This window comes from Mus musculus, chromosome 2 (assembly GCF_000001635.26).
Source record: "Mus musculus strain C57BL/6J chromosome 2, GRCm38.p6 C57BL/6J".
NCBI lineage: Eukaryota > Metazoa > Chordata > Mammalia > Rodentia > Muridae > Mus > Mus musculus.
In genome coordinates this window covers 66,632,558-66,654,116 of record NC_000068.7, presented here as the reverse complement: position 1 = coordinate 66,654,116, position 21,559 = coordinate 66,632,558, and the positions used below count along the sequence as shown (strand labels likewise).

Here is a 21,559-nt window from a genome sequence, read left to right as displayed (position 1 = left end):
CTGTGTTTGCTAGGCCCCGGCCTAGTCTCACAAGGGACAGCTATATCACCGTCCTTGCAACAAAGGCTTGCTAGTGTATGCAATGGTGTCATCGCTTGGAGGCTAATTATGGGATGGATCCCTGGATATGGCAGTCTCTACATGGACCATCCTTTTGTCTCAGCTCCAAACTTTGTCTCTGTAACTCCTTCCATGGGTTATTGTTTCCAATTCTAAGAATGAGCAAAGTGTCCACACTTTGGTCTTCGTTCTTCTTCAGTTTCATATGTTTTACATATTGTACCTTATATCTCGCTATACTAAGTTTCTGGGTTAATATCTACTTATCAGTGAGTACATTTCATTTGAGTTCTTTTGTGATTGGGTTACCTCACTCAGGATGATGCCCTCCAGGTCCAACCATTTGCCTAGGAATTTCGTGAATTCATTCTTTTTAATAGCTGAGTAGTACTCCATTGTGTAAATGCACCACATTTTTTTGTATCGATCCCGCCGTGTGTATCCTGTACAGGCAGGTGACCATTTTCCCAGCCAGAGGATAGGGACCTGCCCGGCGCGGGAGCGCATTGCCTGAGCATTGGCAGCAGACAACTTAGTTCCGGGACCCTGCCGAGTGTACCCTGCACAGACATCTTGGTTCCAGGACCCCTCCGAGTGTATCCTGCACAGCTCCAGAGAATACCAGATGGCGAAAGGCAAACGTAAGAATCCTACTAACAGAAATCAAGACCACTCACCATCATCAGAACGCAGCACCCCCACGCCACCTAGTCCTGGGCACCCCAACACAACCGAAAAGCTAGACCCGGATTTAAAAGCATATCTCATGATGATGGTAGAGGACATCAAGAAGAACTTTAATAACTCACTTAAAGAAATACAGGAGAACACTGCTAAAGAGTTACAAGTCCTTAAAGAAAAGCAGGAAAACACAACCAAACAGGTAGAAGTCCTTATAGAAAAACAGGAAAACACATCCAAACAGGTGATGGAAATGAACAAAACCATACTAGACCTAAAAAGGGAAGTAGACACAATAAAGAAAACCCAAAGTGAGGCAACGCTGGAGATAGAAACCCTAGGAAAGAAATCTGGGACCATAGACGCGAGCATCAGCAACAGAATACAAGAGATGGAAGAGAGAATCTCAGGTGCAGAAGATTCCATAGAGAACATCGGCACTGCCCTGGCTTTTAATCTCTCTCCCTTCTGTCCCCTTTCACACTCTCCCTTTTTCTTTTCTGTGGTTAATTTTAATTACCTTCTGCTCAATAGTGGTGGCAAAGCATCCTCAAGGAATAGATTCTCAGAAGCAGTAGCCAACATTAAAACCTTAGCTCTGGAATCTTTTATTTGTGCAGCATACTTGTTGATTTCCTGCAACTTTTAATTAGACATATTTTGTTTATTTAAGATAAGCCCATATCAGATATGTTCAATAGGATGATACAAATGGATGGCACCTACATTGTAATGAGGATTAGTGGGGGTGTGTGCTAATGTCTGGGAAACTATAAACATTCAAAAGAACACAGCTACATATTCACTCATGTATTTAACATTGAACATTAACTACTGGTCCCATTTGGCATTCTCAGATATTTATATGGATATAGTTTTACTTAATCCTAACGGAGTCAAATTCATCAGATGTTACCGTTCTCATGATGAGGAGAGAACTAGAGCTTAGAATATTTCAATAACTCTAGTGACCACGCATTTGATAAATGTCCCCTGCCACTAAAGCAAAGACTCCCTTCACTTTCTCTTTGAAAATATCATCCTGGGTGAGGTAACCCAAACCCAAAGGACATGCATGCTATGTACTCACTGATAAGTGGATGAATATTAGCCATAATACACTACACCCCACAGACCCTAAGAAGTTAAACAAGAAGGACAGACCAAGTGAGAATGCTTCAATCCCACTTAGAAGGGAGAACAAAGTAATCGTGGGAGGCAGAGGAATGGAGAGACATGAGTGCGAGGGGGCAGGGAGCAGGGGAACAGGATCAGGTGTGGGGAGGAAACAGAAGAAAAGCCCAGAGGACCAGGAGAATGAATGGAAATATGCAGCTGCCAGGGATGAGGGGTGGGGGTGGAACAAAACTCTAGAAAGTCGCAGAGACTTGGGAAGGGAGAGGCTCCCAGGACTCAGTGGGGGTGACTTCGGCCAATTTGGGATCCATCCCTAGATGGCACCAAACCCTGACACTATTACTGATGCCATGTTGTGGTTGCAGTCAGGAGCCTAGCACAACCATCCTCTGAGTGCCCCAGCAGCTAACTGAGACAGAAGCAGATACAGACAACCATTAGACTGAGGTCAGGGACTCCTATGAAAGAGTTCCGGAAGGATTAAAGGAACTGAAGGGGATGGCAACCCCATAGGAAAACCAACAGAGTCAACTAAGCTGAACCCCTGGAATATTCCAGAGGCTAAGCCACCAACTAAAGAGCGTACATGAGCTGATCCGAGGCCCCAGGCACATACATGGCAGAGGGCTGCCTTGTCTGGTCTCAGTGGGAGAGGAGGTGCCTAATCCTGTAGGAAGTGGGATGCCTGGAGGCGGGAGCAACCTCTCAGAGGTAAAGTGGAGGGGAGATGCAGGGGGTACCAGGAAGTAGGCAATACTTAGGGTGTAAATAAATAATTAATTTAAAAAATTATATTCTTTGGTCTGAGATTTGTCTGTTATATAGAATTTACCTTGCATTTTAAGAACTCCAAATTTGATTTTTAGCATTTATGTAATAATAATAATAATAATGAATATTCTTCATTACACACCATAAATATTATTACATTTTGTGTGATATAATAATTTATATGCTGAGAATAAACCAAAAACAATCACATGATTTTGCAGATTATTATCAGTTACATTACAAAGCCAATTTATTAATAAAGACAAATGACTGACAGAAAAATGTTAAAGAGAATAAGTTGTCCAAAACTGAGACATTTTGTTTTGAATTCCTGAGACTTAACTGATTTTGTCAATGTGATGTGATAATGTAAATCACTTCCTGGGAACAGATAGTCTCCCACAACTTATAAAGTAGATCAATACAGCTACAATGAGCCAGTGTTAATCATCCCAGCCTTGTACCACTATTCTGTCCCTTCTCTCCTCCCCGGCTTGCTGAGCAGTGTTGCATCCCTTAACATGGGTCAGTGGACAAAAGGTTAGTAAAAGAGATTGTGTCCATTAAGTCTTAGTCTATATGTCTCTGGTGGCCTGTATTAAGTCATAATATACCACAGGCTGTAATCACATGAGAAAGTGAGGCGTAACACAAAAAGTAACAGGGTCTCCAGACACTCTGAAGACAATGCTCGCCTAAAGGGGGTACCGGTCTTATGAGGTGTTTTCCCTCCATCTCAACTTCTGAGTTCCCAACAGTGTAAATCAATAATCCAGAGCCTTACTACAGCCAGCTCCATTGCTTGGAAGGCTCTTCCTGTCTCCTTCCCATGCTCCTAAGATACTATCAATTAGCCAATTCATTTTTTGGCCTCCAGTTCTGTCTTTCTTCCTTTAATTGAAGAGTCAGAGGTAATGCCAAATTCTAGAGACTGCAGACAGTTTTCCTCAAAATGCCTGCCGTTTTCCTGTAATAATTGAACAGGAGGAAACTGACTCTATTTGCTCAGCATTGTGAGCAATGCAGATTGGCTTCTGTTGCAGAGATGTCAAGCCAAAAGGTTGCTGTGGTATTTCACTGGAAAATACTTTCTAGCTTCAATCATAGAGGAGTTGAATACCTTTCTCCAGGGACTCAGGTGGTCCAAGCAAAAAATTAGGACATTCAGGTGTGAATTGTTCATTAGATGTGGACTGCCTCTGCTGAAGAACTGCAATCTTTTTTTTTTCAATATAATCTTTTTTTCAATTTTTTATTAAATATTTTCTTCGTTTACATTTCAAATGCTATCTCAAAAGTCTCCTATACCCTCTCCCCACCCCGTTCCCCTACCCACCCATTCCCACTACTTGGCCCTGGTGTTCCCCTGTACTGGGGCATATAAAGTTTGCAAGACAAAGGGGCCTCTCTTCCCAATGATGGCCAACTAGGCCATCTTCTACTACATATGCAGCTAGAGACATGAGCTCTGGGGGTATTGGTTAGTTCATATTGTTGTTCCACCTATAGGGTTGCAGACCCCTTCAACTCCTTGGGTACTTTCTCTAGCTCCTCCATTGGGGGCCCTGTGTTCCATCCAATAGATGACTGTGAGCATCCACTTCTGTATTTGCCAGGCACTGGAATAGCCTCACATGAGACAGCTATATCAGGGTCCTTTCAGCAAAATCTTGCTGGCATATGCAATAGTGAAGAATTACAATCTTATATGAGGCAGCTACCTTCAAGCTAGAGAAGCTCTCAAACAGGATCTCAGATATAAGCCATCAATATCCATACTGCTTCTGACTTGATGAAGCCATTGTTCCCCAAGAGGAAGTACAAAAGAGCTCAGTTTTCTATAACCCAATATCCACTGGATGCTTTCTCTCCTCTCTATGCACAGCTATTAAATATGAGTCTCTAAATTAACAAGTGTAGATCTAGAAAATGATTGTAGCCTGGTGATGGTGATACGCACCTTTAATTCCAATATTTGGGAGCCAGAGTTAGGTAGATCTATGTAAGTCTAAGGCCAGCCTGGTTAACCGAACTAGTTCCAGAACACAGGGTACATACACAGAGAATCACTGTCTTGGAAAGAAAGAAAGAAAGAAAGAAAGAAAGAAAGAAAGAAAGAAAGAAAGAAAGAAAGAAAGAAAGAGAGAGAGAAAGAGAGAGAGAAAGAGAGAAAGAAAGAGAGAAAGAAGAAACAAAGGTTAATATATAATATATATTTTGTATTACATATTACACATATAGTGGGATTGCAACTTAATTTTTAAAATCACAGGGAATGCCAGAAAGAAATTTTTTTTCTGTTAAAAGTGCAGTTTTTATAACAACACTGTGTTTTATGTATTTGTGTTAAAACTTTATGTTTTATAATATATAATGGAACTTTAAACCATAAAGCACGTTAATTTTACTGACACTGTATTATACATATTTGATTATCCCCCAAATATTTGAACTTGTCTGTCAAATAACAACTCAAACAGTACGTATAAAACTTTACACATCATTTTCCTTTATTAAATCTACTTCCTTGTCAATCTTCTCTTGTTCTGAATAAGGAAAGGTTTGTTAGGGAAACTGTTTTTTTGTTGTTGTTGTTTTTTTGTTTTGTTTTGTTTTGTTTTGTTTTTTACAATTTTTTTATTACATATTTTCCTCAGTTACATTTCCAATGCTATCCCAAAAGTCCCCCATAATCCCCCCCACTTCCCTACCCACCCATTCCCATTTTTTGGCCCTGGCGTTCCCCTGTACTGGGGCATATAAAGTTTGCCTGTCCAATGGGCCTCTCTTTCCAGTGATGGCCGACTAGACCATGTTTTATATGCAGCTAGAGTCAAGAGCTCCGGGGTACTGGTTAGTTCATAATGTTGTTGCACCTACAGGGTTGCAGATCTCTTTAGCTCCTTGGATACTTTCTCTAGCTCCTCCATTGGGGGCCCTGTGATCCATCCAATAGCTGGCTGTGAGCATCCACTTATGTGTTTGCTAGGACCCAGCCTAGTCTCACAAGAGACAGCTATATCAGGGTCCTTTCAGCAAACCCTTGCTAGTGTATGCAATGGTGTCATCATTTGGAGGCTAATTATGGGATGGATCCCTGGATATGGCAGTCTCTAGATGGTCCATCCTTTTGTCTCAGCTCCACACTTAAGGCCCAGGTGGGATGCAAGCCTAAGTAGAAATTTAAAGCCTAGGTAACTGTTACATGTCTAACCTGGCATTTTGTGCTTTTGTGTTTTTACTAATGTCATAAGGAAACTTTCTCAAATGCTGTTTCTGCTGTTACTGGGAAATTTTCTCATGCCCCAGTTGATTACATATTCTGTTATGTTCTGTGCTTTGGTGTTCTTGGAAACAAATCATAATAGAAGTCAGTTGGGACTGCTTTGTGTAGTTAGTCATGATAAACTTGGAACTGAACCAACTACCATGCAGCACTTCCTGCACCTGTGTATGAGTTTTTATAGTTTTTGCTTTTCTAAGCTGCCTCTGGGTTGGACCCCAAAATAAGAGAGTCACCTGTACCAATATAAGAAACTATTTGGATTAAGACTTACATTTTGAGTAGGTATCCAGTAAAGTTTAAGTTCTCAAGACATCCCTGGGAACTGACATCCTTCTTGGCCAAGACATGTAATTGGTAATTGACACCCTGGTTGGAAAGTTAAGATATAAAAGTTAGTCAAGGCAAGTCCCCTGCCACTGTTGAATACCCCAACCAATGGGGGCAGGATAAGTGTACAATAAAGACATGTTCCTGAAGAAGTTCTGTATCCCTAAATCCCGATTGGTGAAATAATTAGACACAGATGTTTGTGGCTTAAAAACTCCATAGGATTCTAGCTGGGCATCACAGCCATCTCCCAAGTCGAGTCTGCAGCCCTGATCAATCAGTCTTAGGATGTAGCATTCAATAAACCAATACTATTTGGCTATGATCAGTGTCTGGGTGGTTTGTGCAGTGACCCCAACAGAAACTATCATCACAGCTTGTATACTGGCTTGTACTGGTTACTCCTGACTGTTCTCCTGTGTGAGTCCTGCATGCCCTTTGCCTCTCTAATATGCTTAAACAATCTATGACTCTTTACCATTCTGTTTAATCTTCACATGACTGATTTTCACATGACTGATTTCTTCGTATTTAGTTTTCTCACGAACTAATTTCATCTTATTTTAGAAAAGTCTCAGTTCAAAGCGGTCGGTCTGGGACTTTCTGTGCAGCCCATACTAGTCTTAACCTCATAGGCCTTCCAGTCCAAGCTTCCTGAAGGTTGGGATGATATGCACCCACCAGCACACGTGGCGGTAATTTTCTTTCACAATAGGAATGATGCTTCTAAAAATAAAGTGTGATGGTGACATGTGTTTTTGAAACATTTGACATACCTCCCTTTTTCAAAAAAGTACTGACAATTTGGCAGGTAATCTTCGAATCCGTTTATGACAACACTGAACTTCATCTTCTCTCATCTCCTCTCATCTTCTCAAGTACATCCTACCATAGACACAGAACTGAGGTGCTCTGAAAATTCACAAAAGAATTTGTCATTGCACACAATGCCCCCTTTTGCTGGAAATTTCTCATGCAGACTCAGACACTGAAGTTTTAAACATCCTTTACTGGCTGGTTTTACAGGTCAATTTGACACAACTGGAGTTATCACAGACAAAGGAGCCTTCCTGTGAGATCCAGCTGTAAGGCATTTTCTCAATTAGTGATCAATGGGGGAGGGTTTCTTGTGAATAGAGCCATCCCTGGGCTGGTAGCCTTGGGTTCTATAAGAAATCAAACTGAGCAAGCCAGAGGAAGCGAGCCAGTAAGCAGCACCCCTCCATGGCCTCTGCATCAGCTTCTGCCTCCAGATTCCTGAGTTGTGTGAGTTCCGGTCCTGACTTTCTTTGGTGATGAACAGCAATGTGAAAGTGTAAGCTGAATAATTTCTTTCCTCCCCAACTTGCTTCTTGGTCATGATGTTTTATGCAGAAATAGAAACTCTGACTAAGACACATCCTCTCTGGTCCAGATTAAGTGTCTCTTTTTCTGAGAAGTCTTTGTTGGCACTCAACCTACATTTATAATAAAATGGGACACACTGTTCATTAAAGGGAATTTCAGGCATAATGGGACCGTGCAGGATGGGAATCTAAGACATCAAAAAGGGTTTAGAAAATTTGGTATATACAGTCTTCAAAATGAGGTGGTCAAGTGTGGCTATAAGGCCAAGTGTCTCAGGAAAGCTCAAGAGCAAACTGAACATCACAGTGTGGAAGCTGTTTCTGTGGTCCAGACAAAATTTAAGCCACTGAAGCTAAAATAGTGGGAGCAGAGATAGATATCAGTAATATATGAAATAGAAGTAATAAATGAGACATATTTAGTGTAAATATTTCAACTGAAGGAAAGAAGGATAAAAGGTGGGAGATGAAGAGAAGAAAAGATGTAGAGGGGAGAGAGAAATTTTAGGAAAGAATGTTTGTTCTGGTCTGCTCTCCTTTCTGTTTGCTTAGATAGGAACTGCTGACTTGAACTGCCTGCCATCCATCCATCTCTTTTATTTTCTAGGTGTGAGCCGTGCTATTCTTTTTCTTATATATTTGAGATGATAATTAAAGTTAAGTAAAAATAGAAGATACAAATATTTTCAGTAGCACTCATTGCTACTTTCTACAGCTCATCAAAACGTACCCTCCTCAAATGCTCTGTGCTTCTCTGCCTTCACTTGTGACTCAGGGTCTTCGCTTTTTCACTCAAGAGCAGTAACCAGCAGAGTTCAATTAGGGGTAGAAACCGATAGTTTTATTGCTTGGAGCATGGAGAGATCAATAGTTCAAACCTGGTCTCACTTGGAAATATGTTCAAACACTTACTCAAGAGGTTTTGAAGTCCTAACTTTGGGAAACAGCATAGAGAGTGAGGAAACCTTCCCAAGGAATGAGTCTTTTCCCAAGGATGCCACTATCCCTTCTCGTCTCTCTCCTCAAACACTCATCCTATCCTGGGAATCTACTTTGTTCTATATCTTCCCTACCTGTCTGCCCATTGAATCTATCTCATACCTGTCCATCCTCATTTTTAATTTTCTTTCATCGTTAGAGGTATTTTCATCCAGCAATACAGCTGCTCTGGCAAGGAATCACACCCAAAGACCTTCTAGGTCTCTGTGATCCAGCTGGAATACAGACACGCCTTTATTTCCAGGAGACCTGGGGCAAGCAGATCTCTTAGTTTAAGGCCAGCCTAGAATAGACCAAGTTTCAAGTAAAGAAAAATGTTAGGTCCAAGCATAGTGATACATACCTTTAATCCCAGCTCTGACAATAAAGGCCAGTAGATCTCTGAGTTCTAGTCAGCAAGTTTAGTTGAGTCAGTAAGTTGAGTGGCAGTGCAAGGCAGTAGAGTTTATGGCAGTTCAATTGGTGGAGTTCAGAGGTAGTTTTTACAGGGGGGAGGGCAGGAAGAGACAAAGAGATAGAAAGAACAATATTTAAGTCAGATATGTGAAATCGATAAGCCAAAGTATATTTCCTGATACATTACTCATATATCGTCGAAAGATTGTCTTTATGTCATTTAAAGATGGATTTTAATATGTTTTTGTTAAAATTTGTATGCAATATATTTTTATCATATTTTTTCCCTTCCCTCGACTTCTCCTAGATCTTCTCTATCTCCCTACCCACACTGCTGGGAAAGAGGAAATCAGTTTTCTACAATAGAATGACCTTGGGTATATCCACAAGACTCCATGGACGTCCCCATGCCAGTAGTAATGGCCAAACACAAAAAGGGTTCCGTGTTTTTTATGGGCTTTTTCTTGATTTGATAAAGATGAGTGTGAGGCTGAATAGCCAAGCATTACTGTTCAGGCTGGTAACTCAACCTATACCAGTCTACATCTTTTGAACACCAGGTGGCAGTAAGTGCAATGTTTATCAAAGATGACGAAGGAAAGTTTGAACATGAATTCAAAATAAATACTGTAGAATTTTGAGTTTGGCACATTTACGTATGATTGAAAAATGTTAGCTTGCAGTAATTTTTTGAATGTTTACCTAACTACTGAAATATATCACGTAAGTTTGGGTTGCTAGGATTTCTGTTCTGTTTGATTTTTAATTGACAAGTAAGAATTGTAAGTCTGTATATGAAGTCTGTATATGTATGTATATAACATTTGATGTGTTTATACTATAAGATGTCATAGTAATTAAACAATCTATTTTCATATATGTATATAAATACATATATATGTTGTATATTGTATGCTATATGTATATGATTATTTACATTAGTAGCAAAATACTTCTGATCATGTCCTCTAAAGTCAAGGTCTTATTCATTTCTATGACCTCCGTTCTATTAAGTATCTTCTCATGACATCTTTTAACTTCTACCAAATCACAGTTCAGTGAAATTTTACTTAATTTTACTTTAATTCAGAATGTTGCATATATTAATAAAAAGAAAAAAGAGCTAAGGAATAAAATACCTTGATATAATTTATCACAAGTGTTCCCATTTATATAGGAAAGAACTAAAATAAATAGACATTAAGGGACCCATCAGAGACAATTGAGAACCAGGAAATGGCTTAGGTACTCTGCACACCACATTCTACTGTGTAATTTTCTTTGACATATTTAACTTCAGTCAACAGGTATATTTGTGAATAAATGAGCTGATGACACGTTTATGTATTTATAGTTTACTTTGTTCTTCTAAAGATATCAAATTCTATTTTCAATTCAGGTAGTATTGTCTGGATGCATACATTGTACTTAAAGAGACAGAATAGCAAACTTCCCTATAGCAATAACATAACCTACTACTAAGTGCATGTTCCAGAATCAAGCTGTCTAAGTCAGTAGATAGCTTGCCTCTCCATAATTGTGCCTTCAAGAGAGACTATTAAGTTTAAGTTCTTCTGCTTTAAGAATACCACCTGGGGTAGAGATGGGGTGGGGAGGGGGAAAAGATGTCTGCAAGACTTATTGTATGGAAGAAAATAATTCAACAACATTTATAAAAATAATTCCAGTTACTAAGAATTAAAATGAAGTTAAGCACAAGGAGTTAGCTTCAGGAAACTCTGACCTCTGGGAAACAACCACCAAAATTCCCAAACAGACCAGTTTCAAATGACGTAATAGTCAAGCTCACTCTGAATGGATCATGAGATAACCAGATCCTAACATTCCTTAGAGGGTTTTGGTTTTTTGTTGTTGTTGTTGGTGGTGGTGATGGTAGTGGTGGTGGTGGTGATGGTAGTAGTGGTGGTGGTGGTGGTGGTGGTGGTTTGGTTTGGTTTGGGCTTTTTGTTTTGTTTTTCTGTTTTGTTTTTTGTTGTATTTTTGCTGTTCCATCTCTCTGACTGCCTTATCAGGAAAATGAAATCACTAATCTGCTTGGATTTGGTATATGCATTCTTTCATATCTACAAAATCATACTTGTCTCCTAGCTCCTTAAAAGACTGGCTCCATTTAGGTTGACTGACTCTACGAAGTTAAACTAAACTGTTGGAACACTGACTGACAGGAAGACAAAAATATAGAGAGGTTCTGACTCCTGTCAGGCCTGATAAACCTCAGTTGCCAGCCAATGGTTCTAGCTTCCCAGGTTCCAAAGTCTCAATATCTGATTAATTTCACCTTCCTCAATAGCTTCAGCTAACTTCCTTGTACAACATAGTAATGCCTTTAGAGGAATGAATACCTTAGAAGAGAATGCCTTTTTTTCTCACCATGGCTCTGGAACAGAAATAGCTAATGATCAAACCAGTCGTTACTTGTACTGACCAACGCGATTTTGACTGTTACTTTACAGTTGCTAACCCCCATCCTTCTCCATTCCTTCTTCTTCCATACCTTGTTCATAAACCACACTACCACCTCAGTGCAAAGGCTCTGTACTAGATAAATAGAATCTGTGATGTTCAGGTGGCCACCTGACTTTGTTCCAAGTAAACTCTTTTCATTCTGCTGACCTCAAGCTGAACTTTCAGTTGATGACTTCCATGAATATGAAAGGTCCAAGAATACTGGACTCTGTCTCCCTACCACATGTCTCTTCAGACTTGGCTTCTGGTACCAGTCATCCACTAGTCATCTACATTTCTCTGCAATTTTTTTTTATTATTATTATTTAGGAACTTACATGGAGTTCAGGGTAGGATCTCTGGGCATCTCTCTTCTTGGTTTTTGCTGAAACTGTTCATCCAAGCTATGTTCTGCTTTTTCTCTGTGAGAATTAGCAGGAAACTGTCTTCTCTGTCCTTGTTAATAAATGGGCATCATGTCTCATCATCTTTGACAAAAGGGTTGAGTCTCAAAGGGGTCGATATTACATATCAGTGAAGAACCTAAAAAGATTTTATTCTAGCCAGTTTAGTAGAAACACTTTTGAAAAGTATAGTTGTTTCTTGATTTCTAATTCAGTTCTTCCTTGAATATGATCATTCACTTGTAGTATGACTCTAACAAGAATATGTGGAAGCAAATAAGTTTAAAGAGGAGACACTTATGCTTCTAGCTATGGCACTAAAGCATTGGTAGGGCTATTGGACCTTGGTATCTGACTAGCAGCTATGTGGTAGTATTTTTAACAGGAGAATATTTTTACCCAATTTTCAGCACATCTGGAAGATGCACATAAAGGCTGTTACCTGGCACATCTCACAAGGCACATAGTAATTAGCTTCTCATTACAGGAAAGAGAGAAAGGAAGGAAGGAAGGAAGGAAGGAAGGAAGGAAGGAAGGAAGGAAGGAAGGAAGGAAAGAAAGAAAGAAAGAAAGAAAGAAAGAAAGAAAGAAAGAAAGAAAGAAAGAAAGAAAGAAAGAAAGAAAGAAAAAGGCAGCATCAACTCAAGAGCTCCTAAGGGATCCTTTGGGAACATGAATTAAAGTCCAGTACTTTTATCAATAATCTCTGTAAACAAAACTAAAAGCTAGTGTGTGAGTCTTGATTAGTGGACATACATATGCTTCATGGTGTGTATATGAGGTTCAGAAGACAAAATTTCCAATCCAGTTCTTTTCTTTGCCAAGTGAGTTTGAGGAGACATAACCCAGGTCCCCACTGTATCTGCTGGTCCATCTGGATAGCTCCACTTTTCTGAATATTTGTATGAAAATACTCTAACCACTCATGCATTATTATTTTATTATATGCTATAATTTACTATTCATCAAATGGCACATTCTTAGAAAGCTCTGGTGGCAAATAAGTTTATTTAAACGTCACCAAAACAGGTTCCAAGTTAAATGTGTGATCTTCTCTCCAACATTATAATTACATTCTGCTTTAAATAAATCTGATAGGCTGATAGGGTATTTACTCCTAAATTTGATCGCTAGTCCTATGAGGGGCTGAAGAATGATCAAGAGAAACAGAGACTGTGTTTCTTTTTAAGTCCTTTTCCCAGCTATTTAAGTTTGATTCTTATGTTAAAATGCAGAGCATAATGTAAATGTAGTTTTTTAATTACATTAAAACTAAATATATACCAAAATTAAACCCACAATCACATAGATCTACAAATTTGAAAAACTCATGATATTAAAGATTCAATTGTTATTAAATCATAGGAAATTGTGCTGTGGGTTATTTAAATGATAAACTTCATACTTAGCAATAAAATGACTCCCAGTGACATACAGATATACCTATAAGTCAGCCATTCCCTCAGCTCAAATCAGAGAAATTCCTCCTTGCAGCTGATAGGATGGTAATTAACACAGAAGTCCACAACTGGAAATTGTGAAGAGACTGAGAGACACTGAAGCTCTCTTTCCTAAATGAGATGTCATCATAGAAATCATCAAACCCCTTCCCTGGAGGCTTAGCAATCTCTGTGGAAGAGGAGGTAGAAAGATTGTAGGAGCCAGAAGTGATGGTTGACAAGAGGGACACAATGTCTTCAAGATACAAGACCAACACCCATATGAACTCACAGAGACTGTGACAGCGTGCACAGGACCTGTATAAGTTCAAGCCAGGTGAAGTCCCAGTACTGAGAGTGGGAATTGGACTCAGGGTCCCATCCCTAACCAAGAACACATTTGCAATTGATATGCAATGCAAAAAAGAAAATCACTGTGCATATCAACCACACCAGGGCAGTGTGCACATCTAAAAGTAGTTAGTCAAAACAAAATAAATTCCATTATTTTTTCCCCTCAGAGCTTTTTGTTTCATTTCTGTTTGTTTGTTTGCTTCATTTTTTGTTTTGTTATTAGTCGTTTGAGCTTTTTGTTTTAGCTTTCTTTTCATGGGTTGTATTTGGTTTTTGGTTTGGGGATGGGTAGGTAGTTGGGAGTGACCTGTGAAGAGATGGGGAATGGGAAAGGACATGATCAAAATATGCTTATAAAATATAATTATATAATTATAAATAAATAAATTTAATACTTACAATGTAAGAGCTTTCAAGCAAGTTCACAGCCATACATCTAAAATTTGGATCACTGGGTTTGTGTCAGAAACCTTGGCTTCACTTAAGTCAGAAATTTATGAAGAACTCTTGAGCCAGATACTGCAAATACAGAAATATTGAGATCAATGTATCCTCTTTCTCGAGAATTCATTGATTTTATAAGATGGTATCACATAGATCTGAGACTGGCCTTGGAGCTCATTACATTCCCTAATGGGTGACCTTGAACTTCTAATCATCTGCCTTCTGTCTGCCAAGTCAGGGAAATATGGGTGTGTTCTACCATGCCCAATTTCTGTATTGTTGAAGATTGACCCCACACTCCATGCCATGCACAACTAGCCTTTTACTATCTGGGCTGCACCATCACGCCTGGTTTCATTTTTCTTTTGTTCTGTTTTCTTGCTCTCCTGTCATGATGTCCATATTTTCTTTTATTGTAGAAAGGAGACATATTGCAGAATTTTATGTCCTTACCTTGGTAACAGTGTTTTGTTTGTTTCTGGATCTATTCCTATCTACTGATGTTTGTAATGGCCTTGGCTCATATTCACTTCTCTGTACAGATGGCAAATTTTGTATATTATTGGATGCTGGTCAATGTGAATTTCACATTATTAGATGCATTTTAATGTTGGATATTATCCTAGCTACCTTGTAAGTAAATCAAAATTAGTTGGTTCCTTTTAAGACTTGCTTTTAAATGTCAGGTTCAGTACATCAGCTTGCAACGATTCTCGCTTTTAAGGTTAAACCCTTCTTAGGAACTGACCCAGTATTTCTCTTGTAATGGGGATTTTCTTTTTCCCTTTGAAAAGAAGAATATAAAACATCACCACCTCTTGGTGGTATATGGGGATTTCTTAACCTGCTGCTGCTTAATGCTAGTTCTGCCTTTTGCCTTGATTATTGCTGTTCTCGTGTAATTTTAGATCAGTCAAAGCTTCCAGGGCACTGGGCTCCTGATCTCTGGTGTGCCAGGTAGGCTTCCTCCTCCTGGTGTTCTGTCATATCACTTCTATCTGCTAAGACAAGCTCAACTTGCTACTTTCTTCCTTCATTTGGTGGTCCCTTACTTCTGAGCAGTGGCTTGGAAACTACCTTCTAAGAATAAGCAGATCCATCTTGTGTATTATGTTTCATGATGTCTGAAAACTAATGATTTGTGTAATTTCCCCTTTTGTTTAGCTTGAGACTTCTTTGTGCAAGATACAGCATTGGTAATAGTATTTTTCATCTAAAACTACTCTACTGGAAGGTCATTGGGGTTATCAAAAACGTGCCTGAAGGAGTCATCTCTAATTGGCCCTATGTATGTGAAAAATTCATACTGAGCAATTAAGAAATGTTTATACTATCTAAATATTAACTGCGTGAAAAAGCAAAGCATATTTACTTTCTTGACAGGAATCAAGAAATGGACACCATGTTAAACTAGACCACAAAACACTAGATGCTAACACAGCTGGGGTCCTACTTTTCCTTAGTTGTTATAATTTGTATTATTTGTCTAGTTTAACATATCAGCAGCTTATGTCTGACATCCATCAATGAATCTCATGTAAAATGCTAAATAAAATCACCATGTTCTGCTTTGTTCAATGGCTATTCCTAGTTGTCAACTAGACTACATCTGGAATGAACTACAGCCCAGAAATGAAGGGCACACCTTTAATCCAGATCTTGAGATTAGAAGACTCAGGCTCCTACCCTGATCTTGACATGGAAATCTTGAGGCATAGTTGCCATGAAAAGCTTAGGCCTAGGCAAGGTAGTACACACCTTTAATTTCAAGAAGCTGAGGCAAGCTGATCTTTGAGTTCAAGGTCAGCCTGGGACAAAGTAAGTTCCATATTCAGGTGTGGTGGTACACACCTTTAATCTGGGCAACATCTTCTGCTGGAGTCCTACATAAAGACGTTGGAAGACTCACTCTTTGCCTGTTTGCACTTACTTGCCAGCATATCTGTTGGAACGTACGTCTTCAAGATTCCAGCTTAGACAGAAGATGAACTGAAACAACTAGCCTCATGGAAAGGGGGAACATGTAGATTCTTGGATTTCCCATCTACAGCTGCCTATTGTTGGGTTAGTTGGACTACAGTCATTACAATAAATTCCCTTTATAGAGACATTCCATAAGTTCTGTGACTCTAGAGAACACTAATACACTTTGCTTTGTATATATATCCACTCAGCAACAAAACAATAATTGTTGTTTATTTTTTCACTTCCACAAAAGCAACTTTCTACCTCATCTGTCCTCCTTAAATAATAATATTGACAGTCTTGTATACAACCTATTGTTACAGTAATTGTCTAGCATTTGTATTTTATTTTTAATAGTACTGTTATTTCTATATTAAAACAATATTATCACAAAAGTACACTTACTTTCTAATTTTTCATGTGTGTGCATGATAGATACTAATTTATACACATAGACACCTCACATTTTTCTAACAGAATCACAGATGAGCGGATTTTAAAATTCTTAGTAACTTAGTGGTCACTAGCTGATCAACCAGGTGTACTCTGCCTTTCATAATTCAAACTTAACCCAAACTTTGTCTAAGGTATTCTCCACAATGTCTGCATGGGATGCCACTCTGAGTGTCAAATAATCAGTGTACACTGTTATACTCAAAAGAATATTCAAGGAGATGGTCTTCATGTTTAAACAGACAAAAATCATATGGCTGACAAAAATGTAAGAATCACATAATATAGGTTAATAGTAACATATTACAGGATAGTTGAGAAACAGAAAATGGTAAATTAAATAAAGAGTTGAAAAATGAAAAGAATTAAGAAAAAATAATGAATTATGTTCACCATGCCTTTATGAAAAATCATCAAAAATATTTCATCAAATTCCTTAGACAAACAAAAGAATATTTTGTCTTTAGCAAACTCTTAGAGAGCTGATGTGCCCTGGGAAGAGTGTGCTGTTAATGGATGCTTTAAACAGAAAAGTGAGAAAGAAATAGGCAATCCAGTTGACATGGTCATACTTTAGTTGTAAGGAAAAGGCATAAATACATGAAAGAATGAATTGATAATTTATACCTTGTTTATAATAAGCTTTTCTACTATGAAAAAGCCAGTGTTTGTTAGAAAATATGATTAGACAAACCCACAACCTGAATGAAATAGTTCCAAAACACATAAGGGAACATTAGCTGCAATGTACCAAGAACTCTTAGAATACAAGAACACATTAACCTGATTTAAGAACATGTCAGAGAACTTTGCTGACACCACACTGCACCATGGTTGTGGAGATGCAGATCATACCACTGTTGTCAACAGCATAACTGAGATACAACCTCACATCTCTTCTAACTGCTGAAATCTGAAACACTGACACATACAACACCAGCAGAGATGTTGGCAGGAACTCTCAGCCATGCCTGGTGAGGGGAAAAAAAAAAAAAAAAAAAAGACATGGACTCATTGGAATAGTTTGCCATTTTCTTGCATATTTAATCTCTCTTATGATACAATTTAATGGTAGTATTCTTGGTATTTACTGAAAGGAATTGAAATGTTATGTCTACAAACATACACACACACACACATTTATAGATGCTTTACTCAAATTCCCCAATACTGGAAAGTAATGAAGAAATGAAATAATCAGCTATGGTAGATCCAGACTATGGAATTAAAGATGTTGGTAATAAAAGGATTCTTTGCATACCTGGGAACAAGAAACTATGTGTCCTCTCAGTGATGCTGAGAACCTAAAATTGCTCTACAGTTAGAATTGTTTAAAAAAAATGGTACATTATGTTTTTTATTGAACTCTTCCTACATCTGAAATCATCCAGGTAAAAGGTGACTACTTTTCTAGCACACAGTTCTAAGAATTACTGTCAAATGATTTTTCCAGAGAGCTATCTCCAAAATTAAAGTTTTTTATTATTATTATTTATTTTATGTGTCTGAGTACACTGTAGCTTTCTTCAGACACACACCAGAAGAGGGCATCAGATCCCATTAGAGATGGTTGTGAGCCACCATGTGGTTTCTGGGAATTGAACTCAGGACCTCTGGAAGAGCAGTCACTGCTCTTAACCACTGAGCTATCTCTCCAGCCCCCAAAATTAAAGTGTTTGTACACACTTTGTAGCACATTTTTGCCTTTCAAGGGTGTAGTATTAAAGTCCCTCTTTCCTCCAGCACAGCAGGCCATATAGATGTGGTGCTTCAAACTGTGGATATTGAACTTAAGCTTCACTTCCCCGGGGTGGGGGTGGGGGTGGAGCGATTGGCACAGTATTGCAGAAAAAGCCTTGCCCATCAAGCTGATCTGACCTGCCCTGAACTTTCTGAAAGCTGGGTCATGAAGTCCATCCACCAAGTCTCAGAATCTGCCATCCTCCAATGTCTTCTTTCCGCAGATTGTTGTTGTGTTTCTGCCATTGCTTCCCCTGCCAAGTTTCTGCACAACACAACACACACACACACACACACACACACACACACACACACACACACACACACACACCAAGAACAATTTCTTTCCACAGTCCCTGAACTAATCTCTGAAATTCACCATCCCTGGGGTTGATTGCATATCCTGGTGAGCGGTCCTAAGTCTAGGAAAATCTAAACCAAGTCTTCCTCCCCACCTAGACCAGCCTCTACAGCCTAGTCAAACTTCAAAAAGAAATATGCATTCTTTGCCTATCTAGAAGACTGCACACTCACTTATAAAAACAAAAACAACAAACAAACAAACAAAACAGGAAAAGGACACAGCCTAAAAATCGGTTCTGAGCATTCACTACCCAGCTCTACCAAGGGCAAACCCCAAAGGAGGGAACAGTGTTCTGCAGGCAGGGAGGCACCTGGAGGACAATGCTTTGTACATTCTCCCCAAGCTCCAACCCTTTGTCATTCTTCTCTGCCTTGCAGTTTTTCTCCGACTCAGCCTTCAAGCCACATAAAGTGGCTTCTCGGAAACATTAGCACTGAACTGGAGGGAAGGAAGGAGCTAGAGGGAGGTGGGGCGAGGTGATGGAAGGGCCTTTTTAGCTGCCCGCCACACTGGCGCACACTCGCACACACCCCACCCAGAGAGGTGGCCGCGGGTGAGAGGCTGTGCGACCCACCTCCTGTCCCTTCTTCTAGCACGGAGTATAGAGGCTGCCGCATCCCTAGCATCACCACGCCCAATCGCCAGGTCTCCGCCCTGCACCGTCTACCGGGCTGGGAGGAGGGAGCTAGGGGTGGGGACCCGAGAGCTCAGGGAGCATCGAGGAGGCCTAGCGACGCGGTTGGCAGCCGAGGGCGGGGTCGCTTCATCCTGAGCAGACTAGAAACAGACAGACTCCGTGCAGGCCTAGCCTGCGCTCCAATTGCGACTCTAGCCTTTTCAATCCTGCCCACTGTGCAGGCTGGTCTGGTCTAGCCTGGGTATCCCGGACTCCTAGTAGCAGGCACTGTGAGCAACAGGATTTCAAAGAAAGAAGCAGAGGGAAGAAAGAAGCCTGGGAAGAGAGGAAGACTTCCCTTGGATCAGAATCCGCAGGTGCACTCACCGGGTGGGCATGATCCGTGGGGCCAGGTCAGTGAAAGTCTTTTTTTTTTTTTTTTTTTTTTTTTTTTCCCAACCTCTTGCTACTCCCGCGAGTGTGGAAGAAAGAGGACCTAAGGTCCCTTTGCTCCCTTCAACTGCCACACCCACCTGTGTCCGTTTTTCACAAACTCGAATTTAGCCACCAAGGATTGCACCACCAGGAATTTAAAGGGGCTGAAAGAGGTGGGGATTGGGGGCGGGGAAGGTGGGGTCAGCAGAGAATGAAATCCAACTATTTCAACCGGAAAGCTACGCTCCCAACCCCCCCCCCCCCAAAAAATCACACTCTTGCGGCTCCTACGGGTTCAACAATATACACAAAGGTAGAGATGCTTAACAGTCTGTTATTTCTTTTCCGTCTACTCCAGTGGAGTTGTTACATGGGTCTCAGGACCAGGGCCAGCTTATGCTTCTTGACTAGCTAATAAAAAGGCATGTGCTTTAGAGCGAGTGTCTGCAAAGATAAACACGCAGACACAGCATTGCTGACTTACCTAGGAAAGATCAGAAAATCTACACACCCCAGAGAAGCATTAACAGGCAAATAAAGAACCAGCCCGTTTCTTAACAGTTTGTTTGTTTGTTTGTTTGTTTGTTTTTCAGGTCAATGAGCACTTTATAATGAAAATTAAAAGTTTTAGTTCATTTTAATTTGGTATATAGTACAACTGAATATCATGAACTCTCGAAGGGTGAATTTTTTTTCTTTGCATGTGTGTGTGTGTGTATGTATGTGTGTGTGTGTGTGTGTGTGTTCCAAACAAGATTAATCAATCAACCAACCAACCAAATAAACTAAAGCCAGTTTTTTAAATCATAGCAAAAAGTTTTACAAGGCTTTCTTTTCTTTTTCTTTTTCTTTTTTTAAGTTTTAGAGTCAACAGTAAATTACTTTAATCCAACAGCAATTTTGCCAGAACCAAATTTGGGGCATTTTTTTTCCCTCAAAGAAAACTTATAAAAGATAAAGACCAAATTAATATATGCTTTTACACAAATGATGGGATTTTTGGTTGCCGACTGTGAGTCGCTGTTGGGGGCAGAGTCATTTCTGCCTAGAAACATTTTTTTTTTTTTTTCCTAGCTCCGTTCCCTGTACACAGGTGAAAGAGACATCCTTTCTTTCTGTTTTTGCCATTTTCACGTATTTAAGTTGGAGTTTTAATTCTTACAATTTAAGATAAATGGAATTTCTTTCATTTAAAAGCTACTTCTATCAGATTTCTATGTATCATATTACCATGTTTGTTAGACTAACTCATTCATTAGCAGATGCCAGGCAAAATATGGCGTTTGATGTAATGGAACATAGACGAACTGTTTAGACCACTGATGCCAATTTTGTTCACGGTAACTTTTTAAAAGCAACTACAGTTGTTTAAAGGAGGGTTCACTTTTAGAAGTAAACCATTATGTGCTCGGTACACAGAAGCTTGGGTGTGCATAAAGTGTGCCTGGAGTTCTGTGATGCAGAACTAGGCTTTCAGTGTACCTGATGCTGCTAAGGAGAGAGCTGAGTCAGGTTTGGATGTCTGCCAAAAGCATCCAGCGCCTCTAGCTCCCCCCGCCCCCCACCCCCACCCCCACCCCCAGGGGAGCCGCAGGTAATCATGGGAGCCCTCCAACTGTAATGCTTCTGTGTGTGTGGGTTTTTTTTTTTTTTTTTTTTTTTTTTTTGCTACTTGTTGCTGGGGTGATTTGACTGCAAAGAAATTAAGAGAAGGCAGCAGTGCCGTTTATTCACATTATTTAATATTCTCGACTCTCTTTGTCCACGGCAAGGGAAAATCATTTGGTTCATTTGCATAGACAATAAAAGCGCTGAATTATGTTTGCACATCACACGGTGGCCAAGTGTGAGAAGGATGTGCATCTGTGTGGTATTT

The 21,559-nt window shown here is 39.7% G+C and overlaps 1 protein-coding gene and 1 long non-coding RNA gene across 7 annotated transcripts in view; one reads left to right on the top strand and one right to left on the bottom strand.

The window, feature by feature from the left end:
* Positions 1-2,862: 2,862 nt before the first annotated feature.
* Gm35265 lies at positions 2,863-20,353 on the bottom strand. The gene is made up of 7 exons (XR_374598.4): positions 19,636-20,353; positions 14,066-14,185; positions 11,808-12,012; positions 8,951-8,995; positions 7,039-7,174; positions 6,207-6,301; positions 2,863-4,718 (listed from the first exon to the last, which is right to left on the bottom strand). It is a non-coding gene; the product is annotated as a predicted gene, 35265 (long non-coding RNA).
* Positions 19,003-21,559, top strand: part of Scn9a (sodium channel, voltage-gated, type IX, alpha) — a 155,035-nt gene continuing 152,478 nt past the window's right edge. For 2 of the 6 annotated variants that reach the window (XR_001781564.2, XR_374432.4), the window contains exon 1: positions 19,003-19,661. The gene's annotated coding sequence lies outside the window, so the exon portion shown is untranslated. The remainder of the gene's footprint in view (positions 19,662-21,559) is intronic. The other 4 variants (XM_006499033.4, XM_006499035.4, NM_001290675.1 and 1 more) reach the window with 2 other exon arrangements.